This window comes from Hylobates moloch, unplaced genomic scaffold (genome assembly GCF_009828535.3).
Source record: "Hylobates moloch isolate HMO894 unplaced genomic scaffold, HMol_V3 SCAFFOLD_3, whole genome shotgun sequence".
Classification (NCBI taxonomy): domain Eukaryota; kingdom Metazoa; phylum Chordata; class Mammalia; order Primates; family Hylobatidae; genus Hylobates; species Hylobates moloch.
This window is the reverse complement of record NW_026652278.1, coordinates 74,338,451-74,352,314: the sequence shown is the minus strand read 5'-3', so window position 1 is coordinate 74,352,314 and position 13,864 is coordinate 74,338,451. Positions and strand designations below refer to the sequence as shown.

The following is a 13,864-nucleotide window of genomic DNA, read 5'->3' as shown; positions in this document are numbered from 1 at the left end:
TCTGTTGCTTTAAGCCTCTGAGACCTGGGGATTGCTGTTACCACAGCAAAACATGATCTATCCAGACAAATACAAGCAGTGGCTCCCCAGTCTTCTGCATGTGGCAGTGCTGGTCTTCCCATTCCCTGGCCTTAGGGAGACAGAAGCTACATCACCAATCAGCGGGGGTTCCAGGGTACCTGCTATGTGCCCAGGCTGTGCTGGACGGATGAGATGTGTTCACAGGCAGGGATACAAGGGCACCTTCACTGAAAACACTCATTAGTTCCACTGTGGGCCAGGCTTGTTTGGTATATGAATCCATTTTAATCACCTCTGAGAGGAACATATTGTCTAAATTAGAAATGAGAAAACCTGGCCAGGCACAGTGGCTCACGCCTGTAATCCCAGCACTTTGGGAGGCCGAGGCAGGCAGATCACTTGAGGTCAGGAGTTCGAGACCAGCCTGGCCAACATGGTGAAACCCCGTCTCTACTAAAAATACAAAAATTAGCTGGGTGTGGTGGCGCGCACCTGTAGTCCAAGCTACTTGGGAGGCTGGGTTGCAGTGAGCTGAGATCGCACCACTGCAGTCTAGCCTGGGCGACACAGTAAGACTCCGTGTCAAAAAAAAAAAAAAAAAAAAAGAAATGAGAAAACCCAGCTCATATTGAGACCTCAAGCAAGTTACTGTGTGACCTCTCGGGACCACAGTTTCCTCATCTGTAAAATGGAGCTGTTGACATCATGGTTGTTTTCTTCTTTTTTTTTTTTTTTGAGATGGAGTTTTGTTCTTGTCGCCCAGGCTGGAGTGCAACAGCGCAATCTCGGCTCACTGCAACCTCCACCTCCCAGATTCAAGCAATTCTCCTGCCTCAGCCTCCCAAGTAGCTGGGATTATAGGCATGTGCCACCACGCCCAGCTAATTTTGTATTTTTCGTAAAGACAGGGTTTCACCATGTTGGTCAGGCTGGTCTTGAATTCTTGACCTCAGGTGATCCACCCACCTCGGCCTCCCAAAGTGCTGGGATTACAGGCATGAGCCATCACACCTGGCCATCACCGTTGTTTTCAAGGATTAAATAAGTTATTACAAGTCAAGCTTCTAGCGTGTAAGTCTCAATAAACTCACTATTAGTATCACTATGAAATAATCTTGTCCTTCACTAAATTTTAAACCAGCAAAGGTTTCCCAGGCCTGGCACAATGCCACCTTGCAGGCACTGCTAAAAGGAATTCTACCTCAGTTGAAGTTAAATGGGTCAAATTCTTGAGCACATGGTGGCCTAGAGTGAGGCCTCAGGAAATAGTTCCAGAACCCAGGGCTTTCCTGCTCCCCGGCCTCCGTGGGAACTTCACTTCACTGCCGCCACAACCTTCAGGACAAAGCCGTCTCCTCTCTCACTTTATCCTGCCACTTCCTACATGAGAAGGACCTTCACCAGTCCCCAGAGACTAGCACAGCTGCCCAGCTGGTGAAGGGGACACTTCCCTGGGCAGCCAACCATTCTGCAGCTCCATGCCCTTTCTTCCTGGGGCAGCCACAAACCTTCAGAAGCACCCATGGGCTCAGACCCCCCCCCCCCCCCCCGTCTCCCTGAATGATCCTGCTACCCTGAGATCAAGCTCAGATCAATAAACACTACTGAGCACCTAATGCCACGTCCAGCCTGGGTTCTAAGACCACACCAAGTTTATAGCTGGTGAGGGACTTTCCAGACTCGGAATAGTGCCTGCAACAATGCCTCGCACCCCACAGAAATCTCAACCATGCTTTGTTAAGTAAACTGAGGATGACATTAGGTGGTCCAAGCAGTGGAGTTCAGAGATGTGGGAATGGATATATCCAGAAAGTCCCCAACTGAAGTTGGGGTGCAACACAGTGAGAAGGAAAGGGAAAATACATCTGGTGGCCCTAGGTTTCCAGGGCCTGTCACTATAACGTTAGGGATCGGGGTGGGATCAGACTGTGCGTGGTGGCTCACACCTGTAATCCCTGTGCTTTGGGAGGCTGAGGTGGGAGGATCACTTGAGCCCAGCAATTTGAGGCTATGATCACACCGGCAGCTAAGGGGATAGAAGGGCATACAGGGCCATGATGGTGGAGTCTGGGCATTCTGGGGATGCCAGGGCCCAGGAAGATCCCTGGAAGGAAGGCCGCCCCCACCAACCACTCGGCTGGCTGAAATGTGGCAAGGACATAGGGGTGCTCCGATGGCCTGTCCCCAGGTTTCCCTTCACAAATAGAGAAGGGTGGCCGGAGCACTCAGCAGGCACTAACTGCTTCTGGACTTCAAGGTCAAGCGGCGAGGATCTGGCAGGCCACTCACTAGCCCAAGAGCAACCTCCTCTCGGAAGGGAGGAAGATCCCCTGGAGAGCAGACCACTGCCAAGAGTACACCTGCAGAAGCTCCAATACAATGCTCTGCACAGCCGCCCAAGACCGCCTGACCTCCTGGATAGCAGCGCCAGGACAGCCAACGAGTGTGTGACACCGCCGCACTCACCACCGCTCTCCGCCCAGCTCCAGGCCAGTACCCGGGCCCACGACTTCCCCCGACTCCCCCTAGCACGGACTGCTTCTCGCCGGAGATCAACTTTAAGTCCCCAAGACAAGTGCTCCTGCGGTCCCAGGGCCAAAGTCCCTCCACACACCCTTACACAGGCACTTCCTACCCACCCGCACCCCACCCCTAGGGGTGGAGAAGCGGCAGCAGCCCGGGACCAGCACACTCCGCAGCCACAAACCTCACTCTACCAGAACTCCAGCTAGGTCAGGGGTCAGGCTTTGCTCCCAAACACAACCCCACACGACTAACGCGGAGAAGCTGGGTCACCGCCTACTCAAACTCCGGCCGTCTCAAACCCAAGCCGGGCAGAGTGGGACCCACGGCGGCGTGGGAGACTGAGCACAACCACTGCGGGGCAGGAGGAAGGGGCGGCCCGCCCCGGCCTGCGCCCACCCCCACCCCGGACCCGAGCTCCGGGGGACCGAGGGTGGGTGACTGAGCCGAAAGGGTGGCCCATCTCCGAGCTCGCTGCTGGGGACGAGAGGCAGAGCTCCGAGCAGCAGCAGCCGTCCAGGCTCCCGTCGCCCTCACCCCGCCCGGCACGGGCGCGCACTCGCCGGGGCGCGCGGATGGGGCGAGGGCTACCGAACCAGGAGTGCCGGCCCCGGGACCGCCGCGGCTCTCGTCCGCCCGGCGCCGGAGTTCGGCTCAGCGGGGTCCGGGCCGAGGCCTCCAACCTCTAGCGAGCAATCCTCGCAGACAAAGCCAGCGCCGCCCGCGGGGCCGCTCCTGGGCAGGCGGGGAGGGAGGCTGAGGGGCCAAACAGGGACCTAGGGAGCAGCCCTCGCCCCCGGAGAACGCTCGGGGAAGTCGGCCTCAGACAAAGAAAGGGGCAGGGCCCGACGCCCCAGCCGAGTCTCCGCGCTCTACTCACCCGCGCGCGGCGGCTGCAGCGGCGGCGCGGCCCGGCTCGGCCGAGGAAGTTAGAGCAAGTTCGGCGGCGCGGGGCGGGAGGGCGCGACTCGGGCCGTCCGAGCGGCGGGGGCGGGGCGCGGAGGGGCGGGGCCGGAGGCGCGGCGCCTGCCGGCTGCCGAGGAAGGGGCGCCGCTTCCCTGCGCCGCCCGGTGCGGCCCCGCGCGCCTGGGCCCGCCCTGGCCCCGCCCCTCCCCCCGCCGCCTCGCCCCTCCCCCACCGCAACCCGCCTCCCGGTCCGCGCGGCACCGGGGACCGCGAGGCCGGGTCGCCGGCCCGCCCCTTTGTCCCGCTCTGGGCGGTGCCGGAGGCTTGGGGCGGCCCGGGTCTGCGCCCTCCCAGTGGGTGCGCGGCGCAGGCCGGGCCTGGCCCGGGGCCGGGCACTTGTAGCCGCCGGGAGCGCTCTGAGCCGTTGCGCTGCGCAGACGCCACTCTGGCCTTGTCGGAGCCGAACCTGGGAGAAGCACGAGCTGTGGGAGGCGGCGTCTCGAGGGATACACGGGATGACCGTGGAGAGCGGGCGAAGGAGTAGGAAAATGGCTGTGGTGGAGATAAGAGGCGTTCCTGCACGGCTTTGGAGCCTGGGGGCGGGGGTAGTCTTCAAAAGAAGGAAGGGGAAAAGGTTTTTATTTCTTTGTAAACCAAGGAGTAAGGACACGCTACTTCTGGCCTTGGTGCTAAAAATACCAAGCTTTCTTTGGATCGTGGCTGAGATTTCTTCCTAACCTTTACGCTAAAGAGGTGGCTGGGACGATTCTTGTGGGGTAGGGGGGTTTCCAGGGACAGCCAGGGGTGGCGCCCCTCTGGATCGTGGCTGAGATTTGTTCCTCACCTTTACGCTAAAAGATGGCTGGGACGATTCTTCTTGGGTAGAGGGGTTTCCAGGGATAGCCAGGGGCCGCTCCCCAGCCTCAGCCTCCCTACCTGTAGAATGAAGCATGCCACACCTCTATTTCTTAAACTTATTCGGTGGCTGAGGGCCGAGTGGTCTGCTCTATTGGGTAACACCAAACAGGGATCTATTAAAACTGGTCTAAGACTGGTTGTCACATGCCAGTACAAGCAACCAACAGGTTAATTCCAATGGAAGGAGGGAATCTTGAAATGGAGACTGTTCAGTCCATTCCCAGGTTGGTTTGGGTTGTTTTTTGAGCTAAGGTATCGCTTTGTCACCCAGGCTGGAGTGCAGTGGCATGACCGTGGCTCACTGCAGCCTCGACCTCCCGCCTCAGCTTCCCCAAGTAGCTGGGACCACAGGTGCAGGCCACCACACCTAGCTAATATATATATATGTATATTTTTTGTAGAGACGAGATCTTGCTTTGTTGCCAGTGATGGTCTCAAATTCCTGGGCTTAAGCAATCCTTCCGCCTCTGCCTCCCAGAGTGCTGGAATTACAGGCATGAGCCACTGTGCCTGGCTAATTTTGTTTGTTTGTTTAATTAAGGGGGATGCAACCTGTCTGTGACACCCCAGGCAGCTCTGGAACCTCCCTGGGAACCTGTCCATTCATTCAGCAGATAGTGAGTGCGTGATTGAGTGCCTAATATATGCCAGGGCCTGTGTGCATGGTGGGATACTTCAGTGAACAAGACAGCTGAGGCCTTTTGCCCAATAAAGCTAATTTTTAGTGGAGAAGACAAATACATAATCACAAGTTGAAGTAAAGGCTGGGACAAAAACAAGGGGCTAGAATAGAGAATAAAAGCTACCTTAGATGAAGCAGTCAGGGAAAGTGGGGAGGTGATGCTGAAATTGAAGTCAAAAGAGTAAGGAGTTAGCCTTGGGAAAAGTTGGGCAGAGACATTCCTCGCTGAGAGCAGTAGGTGCCTTTTCAGGGTAAGTTCTGGATGGGTCAAGGAGCTGAAAGAAAATCAGTGTGGCTGAAGTTTTAAGCCTAGGGGAAGAGGCCCAGGATGGAGTGGGAAGGTGGGCGGGGGCCAGAGCATGCAGGGCCTGTGGGCTGTGTCAAAGAATGGAGACTTTGTTGAGCCTTGGAAGAGTTTTATGCAGAAGACTAACATGTTCTGATTTAGGGCTGTGTGTGGGTGTCAGGCAAAAATAAAAGCAGGGAGCCAATTAGGTTTGCCACAATCCAGGCCAAAGATGATGGTGGTTTGAACCAAAGTGGTGGTCATGCTAAGATGAGTAGCTGAGAGATGCTATTTTGGACTTAACAGGACACATTGATAGGAAGGACATGGGGGCAGGAAATGGAGAAACCAAAGATAACTCAAGTTTCTGGCTGGGGTAAGTGGGTGGACAGTGCTTCATTTATTGGATCAAAAAGCACCAACCACATCTCAGGGAGTTACATCAGGAATTCTGTTCAAGCCACATGGAGCTTAAGATTCCTGTTAGAGAACCACTGGGATTATCTCATCACTAGGCAGGCGCTCAGAAGAGAGGCCAGGGCTGGAGAGGGGCTTTGGGATACATCAGCATAAAGATGCTCAAGGCCATGGGATCTGAGAAGGACCCACAGGGTGAGGGAGTAGATGCAGAAGAGGAGAGAGTTCAGGAGGGACCCAGGGGAACCAAAGCAGGCAAGAAGACTGAAAAAGAGGCTGGGGAGGCAGAAGGAGAATCAGGAGTATCCCAGAGACTGAGAAAATGTTTCCAGAAAGCAGTTGTCAGCTGTGTTAGATACTGCTTAGAGATGAGGTAAGATGAGGACTGGGACCTGTTGGCTCTGGCAACATGAAGGCAATTGGTGAACATGATAAGGGCGGTGTTCCTGGAGTAGTGGTGGAAGCCACGCTGTAGTGGAGCTACCATGTTTGCACAACTTGTCTAACAGGGAATGGAGAACTGGGAGGGATCTAGAAAGGATATGGAAGCATAGGATGCTTTGGTAGAGATTGCTAGATGCCCCTATAGTAATTCTCTCTTCCCTTCACGATAGAATTTCTAATTCTGTCTGGCCACATCGCTTCCCAGAATAAAGGCAAGTTTCTCAGCCTCCCTTGCAGCTACACTTCATTCCTCCCAATAGGAAGTAAGTGTAGGAGTCCATGTGCAAATTCAAAACTGGCTTTAAAGGGAAGTCATGTGCTTTACTATTTCCTGCCCACTAGGATATATTAATAGATAGCTGGAGCTCAAGCATCCATATTGGATCTTAAGTGGAAGCCAAAGTGTTGAGGATGTTAGTGGAAGTGAGAATAAATGTGGATGCTAATGTGTAGGGAGCCACCACACATTTGGACTACTACCTCTTGACTTTCTTTATGGGAGAAGGACATTTCTTTTTTTTTGAGATGGAGTCTCACTCTGTCTCCCAGGCTGGAGTGCAGTGGCGCAATCCCGGCTCACTGCAAGCTCTGCCTCCCGGGTTCACGCCATTCTCCTGCCTCAGCGGGAGAAGGACATTTCTGTCTTGTTTAATCCTCTGTTTTATGGCACATGTAGCCACATCTAATTATAACATTTGTTAGAATAAAGAGGGGTTTGTTAAAATATGGGAGTCACTGAAGCAGGCTTGCACACTGATAGGAATGATCTAAGAAGAAGGCAGGAGCCATGATAGGAAGAGCAGGTGAAAGGAGATAGGGTATGGGCACTAATGAGGGTCACCTCCTACAGATGGACACCTCCACCATTATTAAGGAGAGGAGTGTGGAAGCTGAGGAGAGGTTTCTAGTAAAGGCTGGGATTGGGAAGATGATTACTCACACCTGGTGATTTCTGCTGCAAACCATGGACTGAGTGGTTTTGGAGATCTTGCCGGCCTGAGCAGCATCTGGGAGATGTGTCCTTTCTGGAACAGTTGGCCACACTGCTGCAGACTATGAAAAGTGTGGTGGGAATACCCACAAAGCCAGCGTGGCCTTCCCTGCCATGCCCCAGACAGTCACATCTGACACTCACCTGCCATTCCCGGCTGCAGCAGAGACCCACAAAGCTTTATCTGACCCATTCTTTTTTTTTTCCTTTTGAGACGGAGTCTCACTATGTCACCCAGGCTGGAATGCAATGGCGTGGGCTCACTGCAACCTCTGCCTCCTGGATTCATGGGACTACAGGCACATGCCACCACACCCAGCTAATTTTTGTATTTTTATTAAAGATGGGATTTCGCTATGTTGGCCAGGCTGGTCTTGAACTCCTGACCTCGTGATCTGCCCACCTTGGCCTCCCAAAGTGCTGGGATTACAGGCGTGAGCCACCACGGCTGGCCTATCTGACCCATTCTTACAGCAACATGGAGTGGCTTGAGAGAGCCTCAGAGACACAAAATGCAAAACAGGTCTATTTTATTCTCCTTTATTAAAAAATAAAAAATTCAATATAGACAGCCCCAACTCATAAAAGGGTTGTATTGTAACCAGTGGTTTACTTTTCTGGCTAGCACCTAGAACCATAATTGCCAAGCATATAACTGAATTGTAGTGCAGACTGCAAGCCTAACGTATGGACTGTGGGAACAAAAAACAGTACAGGAAGGAGGAAAAGAATGGTCACCTTGTAACCACACTTTGGGAGGCCGAGGCGGGCAGATCATGAGGTCAGAGACCAAGCTACAACCCCTCTCTACTAAAAAGCGACAGAGCGAGACTCCGTCTCAAAAAAAAAAAAAAAAAAAAAAGAAAGAAGCTGAGAGTTTCTCCTCTTTTTCCTGGACCTGAAGCTGCCACAGATAAAATTTTAAGTGGAAGAGCTTGTCCTTTGTCTTCCCCTGACTTCTTCTATAGCCCTCTGTGTCGGTCCCCAGTGCTGCACTTGCCCACCCTGGGCTCCACTGTGCAGCCTCTGTGTGTGTTTACAGGTCAATGGGCAGGTCAGGGTGAGATGGAACAAAGAGGGAGTTGGTGTCCAAGCTCTCCTAGTTCTCAGCATGATCTTGAGCAAACCACTTTACATCCCTGAGCCCTGCTGTTCTTATCTGTAAAGTCAAGGTAATACTAAAACCCACCTCACAAGCTTGTAATAAAAATCCAAAGAGGTAAAGTTTGTAAAACTTCGAAAAACACTGGGTAAGCTGTAAAGAACTCTGTTACCCAGGAAAGATCTTATTAGGACCAGACTACCAAGGATTAGTCGGGACATTTTGGTTGGAAATGAGAACCCCACTCAGACTAGCTTAGGTCATCAAAGGGGAGATACTGGAAGGAGCCTCAGGTCGCTCACAGAATTGAAAGAAGAACTTGAAACCAGAGTGACACAAAACGGGGCTGATCTGACAGCGTCCCAGACCAGGGTCCCTACCCTCTGTTTCTCCTAGTTCTCAGAGTTTGCCATGTCAGGTATGTGACTGAGTAAGTCTACGCTCTTAAGTCGGTATGAACAAATCTCAAGAAAGGATCAGCTGGGCATAGTGGCTCACGCCTGTAATCCCAGCATTTTGGGAAGCTGAGGCGGGCGGATCACTTGAGGTCAGGAGTTTCAGACCAGCCTGACCAACATGGTGAAACCTCGTCTCTACTAAAAGTAGGAAAATTAGCTGGGCGTGGTGGCACGTGCCTGTAGTGCCAGCTACTCAGGAGGCGGAGGTGAGAGAATCGTGCTTGAACAGGGGAGATGGAGGCTGCAGTGAGCTGAGATTGTGCCATTGCACTCCAGCCTGGGCAACAGAGGAAGACTCCATCTCAAAAAAAAAAAGAAAAGAAAAGAAAGGGATCCTAATTGGGTCAGCTCTGGTCACATGTTCACTCCTGGACCCATTCTTACAGCAATATGGAGTGGCTTGAGAGAGCCAAACAAACTGACACACCCAGCGTGGTGAGGGAGATGAGATACTGTACGTAACTGGACTAGGTCTGGGTCACATGCCCATGCCTGTGATCAGTAGGGCAAGGCCTATGCAGAAGAAGGGGTAGTGGTGTGTGCAGGGCCAACATCATCATTTTTAGCAGTCTTGTATACCAAGTATTCTTTAGGCCCTGGGCAGGTTTTAGGCAGAATAGTGACATTGTTAAATCTGTACTTTAGAAAGATCCCTAAGGCTGGAGTGGGAGGGGAAGGTGGGAGGGAGCAAGATTGGAATAAAAAATGGCTAGAAAAGAAATGATGAGGAAATAGAGGTGGACAGAATCAAGATATATTTAGGAGCTAGAACTGACAAGTGACTAATTGCACGGGAGAATGAGGAATAAAGAGACATCATATTCTGGCTGCATGGGCAGTGGCGCTATTCACTGAGAAGGAACACAAGAGACCCTGTGTGGATGTATAGTATGTTTGGTGAGAGGTGATGACTTAGACCTCTTCCATTTGAAGTGTTCCTGGGTAGGGTGGAGAGGTGCAATTTGCTGTATGGAGTTAAGAGAGACAGCTAAACAGAAGTTATCAATTTCGAAGTTGTATCCATATGGAATTGTGTTTAGCTTTTCTAACAATAACCCAAGGCCAGGTGCGGTGGCTCACACCTGTAATCCCAACACTTTGAAAGGCTGAGGCAGGAGGATCACTGGAGCCCAGGAGTTTGAGACTAATCTGTGCAACATAATAAAACCCCATCTCTTCAGGAAAAAAAAAAAAAAAAAAAAACAGGAGAAAGAGAAAGAGGGAAAGGAGGGAAAAGAGGGAGGGAGGAGGAAAGGAAGGAAAGGAGGGAGGGAGGAAGAGAGGGAGGGAGGGGAGAGAAAACAGCAACACAACTACATTGCCTTAACTGCATTCGGCTTTCTTGCTGTAGTTGTAGGAAAAACCTCTGACACAACCAGAAGTCTAAAGGTAAGCAGAGCAAGGCTGGTCAGCAGCCCCACAATGTCATCAGGTCCCAGCTCCTCTCTGTTGGTCTGTCTGGGTCTCCTTATGGGGCAGAGTTGGCTTGTGGTCATACAATGGCTGCCTCAGCTCCAGCTTCCCACCCACATTCCAGACAGAACAAAGAGCAAAAAGAATAAAGGAGCAACACCTAAAACTTACCCAGAAATCCCCAGACTACTGCTTATGCCTCACTCGCCGAGTACAGTCACGTGACAAACCCTAACTCCAAAGGAGGTTGGGAAATGTTTAAAAAATTAACTCCTGTTTTAAAGAAAGAAGAGAGAATCGATATTGAGGAAGCAGCATGTGATAATTGAAATCATCAGAGTAGAGGAGATTATTTTGGGACTGGGAGATGAGAAAAGGACCAAGGACAGAATCTTTGGAAAATGAGAGAGCAGAGGGACGAAAGAGACTGAGGAAGACTGTCCAGTGAGGTAGGAGGAAAGCCAAGAGGGTGGAATGGATGGAAGTCCAGGGGCAACAAGTGTTTCAAGAAGAGGGGAGTGGTCTAGTTTCCAGGGCTGCAGAGGGCCAGTGAAACAAGGCTGAAGAGCAACCATGGGACTGATAGCTTCAGAGAACTGTTTCAGTGGAGAATTGGGTCAAAGACAGTTAACAGTGGGCTGAACAGCAACTGGAAAATTAGAGGTTGTTAACTGGAAGATCATGAGGATAAGCAGTTGCAGGAGGGTGTTTGTTTAAGAAAGGAGAGACTTGGGCCAGGCACGATGGCTCATGCTTGTAATACCAGCACTTTGGGAGGCCCAGGTGGGAGAATCGCTTCAGTCCAGGAGTTCCAGGTGAGCCTGGGCAACATAGTGAAACCCTGTTTCTTTTTTTTTTTTTGAAACGGAGTCTCGCTGTCACCCAGGCTGGAGTGCTGTGGCGCGATCTCGGCTCACTGCAAGCTCCGCCTCCCGGATTCACTCCATTCTCCTGCCTCAGCCTCCCGCGTAGCTGGGACTATAGGCGCCCGCCACCTCGCCCGGCTAATTTTTTTTTTTGTATTTTTAGTAGAGACGGGGTTTCACCATGTCAGCCAGGATGGCCCTGTTTCTATTAAAAGAAAATAACAAGAAAAACAAAGGAGAGACTCAAATATGTTTAAATGATGAAGGGAGAAGGCAAGAGAAGAGGGGAGATAGGAGAGTCTGAAAGAAGAGAGAAAACGCTTGCTGGAGAAGGTGGGAAGGATTGGTGTTGAGAACAAGAGGAGAGCCCCAAACTGGAGGACAGCAGGACCTTCATAGAGACAGGAGGCAGGAAGACAAGCTGGGTGAGGAGGCAGATGTTTGTGGGTTTGGTGGGGCTTCCTAAAGGAAGGGGTCCACTTTCTCTGGAAGTAGACAGAATGGGCACCTGCTGAAGGTAAGTGGGTGTTGGGTGGGATCCAAGGATTTCAGAGAAACCTAGGAGAGAATGAGAGACACCTCTGAGCAGGGGCAAGCAGGAATGTTTGGGGAGGGGTTGCAAGCCCAGCTGCAAATGGAGACCCAGAGTGAGAGTGACACACATCTCAGATTACATGACCTTTTTCATCAGTACTCAGCTGCTGGAGTAAGTGCAAGTGCAGAGAGCACAGACAGCAGGATTGATCAAAATTTGGGGTTTGCCAGGAGAGCATGATAGAAAAACAATGGTGCAAAGGATTTGAGAAGGTTGGAAATAAAGCAGTTGAGGTGTTGTATCCTGAGTCTTGGCTACTAGGGGAGAGAAGTGACAGCTGGAGGGGCTAGTAGATAGGGGGAAAGAAGATGAGGCTGGGGCTGGAGGGCCCTCAGCATGTGAAGAAGGGAGATATGGTGACACAAGGCTGTGGTCAGACAGAGGCGTGTATCCATGGGACCAGGTGATTGAGATGGAAGAAACGGAGAAACCAATGGCCCTGAGGGTGAGGCGGTCAGAACCAAGAAGCTGGTGGGAAGATGGGTCACTCCCTCAGTATATGGCAGGACTTGGAGTGCAGGCAGCGCCAACATCTTTGGTAGAACTTTTACTTCAAGCTTAGTTTTGCACTGGTGTTGCCTTTCTTGAAGAAAGAGGTCAGGGAGTCTTGGGGAAAAGAGAACAGAAAGGAAATTTATTTATTGGCCTGTCATTCCATACTTGGCCTATTTGTTCCAGAACAATCTATTTTAAGGAATCTACAAACTTCTAGGAGGCTCCTACTCTTATTTGCATCTACAGCCTCAGCCATGGGACCTCTGCCTGCCAGCGGTGTCCCTTGCAAAGAGTTAGGACTAAGATTTGTGATAGGAGCCCATGTGTGAGGACAAGACACAGTGGAACACCCTTTAATTATGGCATTTAAGACTGTCTAAGCAGATGGTGGTGACAAGGAGTCCTATCGTCTCATTGCCCTCAGTTGTCCCATTTCATAAACTGAAGGTGGCAGAGAAAGAAAGGTTGTTCAACAGGTGACATCCCACGGCCCTTTCAGCCCTGTGCATCGACCACACTGTAATGACTCCACATGGGAGAAGAAAGTTTTGCCAAAGAAGAAAACCCCAGATGTGGCCAAATAAGACATCAAGGGAGGGAGCAGATCCTAGATGTTAAGAGCAAGTATAATACCAGGAATTGGACTGCCTGGGCTAAGTCCCAACTCTGCCCCTGAAAGCTGGGTCCACTCAGGCTGGAGAGCTGCTCATGTCTACCCAGGGAACTATGGGACCTGTGCAGACGTCAAAGCCACTTGACAGCACAGAGCGTCACTTCTGGAATAATGTCATGCAAACTGACCTTCACAAAGCTCTGACTTAGTAACATAAATGTGGAAAGGGGGCTCAGAGGGAATCACCTAGCTGATAAGTGGTAGAAGCAGAACTGTCAGCTTTATGACCACACCTGAGTCCCCAGTCTGTCTCAATCTCACACCCAGAGATTTGAGAGTCGGCTAAGGCCCTGGGACCTCTAGGCGCAGACACTGCTAGGAGAGCCACTGAAAGTTCCCCCTACCACTATAAAGTAGGGGAGAGAGGCACACCTAGACTCATCTGACACACAGCAGAAAACAGATGGATGTTGCAAACATCACAGGTACCTCTCCCTGTCCCTGTCACAGCTCTGGGGACTTTTATTTTTTTTTATTTTATTTTATTTTTTTTTTTGAGACGGAGTCTCGCTCTTTCACCCAGGCTGGAGTGCGGTGGCGCGATCTCCGCTCACTGCAAGCTCCGCCTCCCGGGTTCACGCCATTCTCCTGCCTCAGCCTCTCCGAGTAGCTGGGACTACAGGCGCCCGCCACCACGCCCGGCTAATTTTTTTGTATTTTTAGTAGAGACGGGGTTTCACCGTGGTCTCGATCTCCTGACCTCGTGATCCGCCCGCCTCGGCCTCCCAAAGTGCTGGGATTACAAGCGTGAGCCACCGCGCCCGGCCTCTGGGGACTTTTAGTTGGTTCCATGAGAGAATCTGGTAGTCCCAGGGGAGGGCTGCGCAGCAGCTGATGCCGCGTGCACACACTGCCACCTAGAGGCAGTCTGAGGAAACTCCAAGTTTATTAAACCATGGGGGTGTGTGTCTGTCTGTCTTTCTGTGTGTTGGGGGAGGAAGGGAGGGCTTTTCAGTCCTTGTCTGGCACTGCTGATTCTCTCTTTCCTGGAGCGCTTGGCTCTCTTCCTCTACCCACTCGGGACCACGTGTCCTGCACGCAGCTCCTCCTCAGTCTCTTTGCAGATCCTGCTCC

General features: G+C 51.8%; 1 protein-coding gene across 1 annotated transcript in view; it reads right to left on the bottom strand.

Annotated features, from left to right (window-relative positions):
- TSPAN14 (tetraspanin 14) overlaps window positions 1–3,538 on the bottom strand; it is a 68,989-nt gene extending 65,451 nt beyond the window's left edge. Inside the window, exon 1 of the mRNA XM_032141447.2 lies at window positions 3,425–3,538. The gene's annotated coding sequence lies outside the window, so the exon portion shown is untranslated. The remainder of the gene's footprint in view (window positions 1–3,424) is intronic.
- Window positions 3,539–13,864: the final 10,326 nt, after the last annotated feature.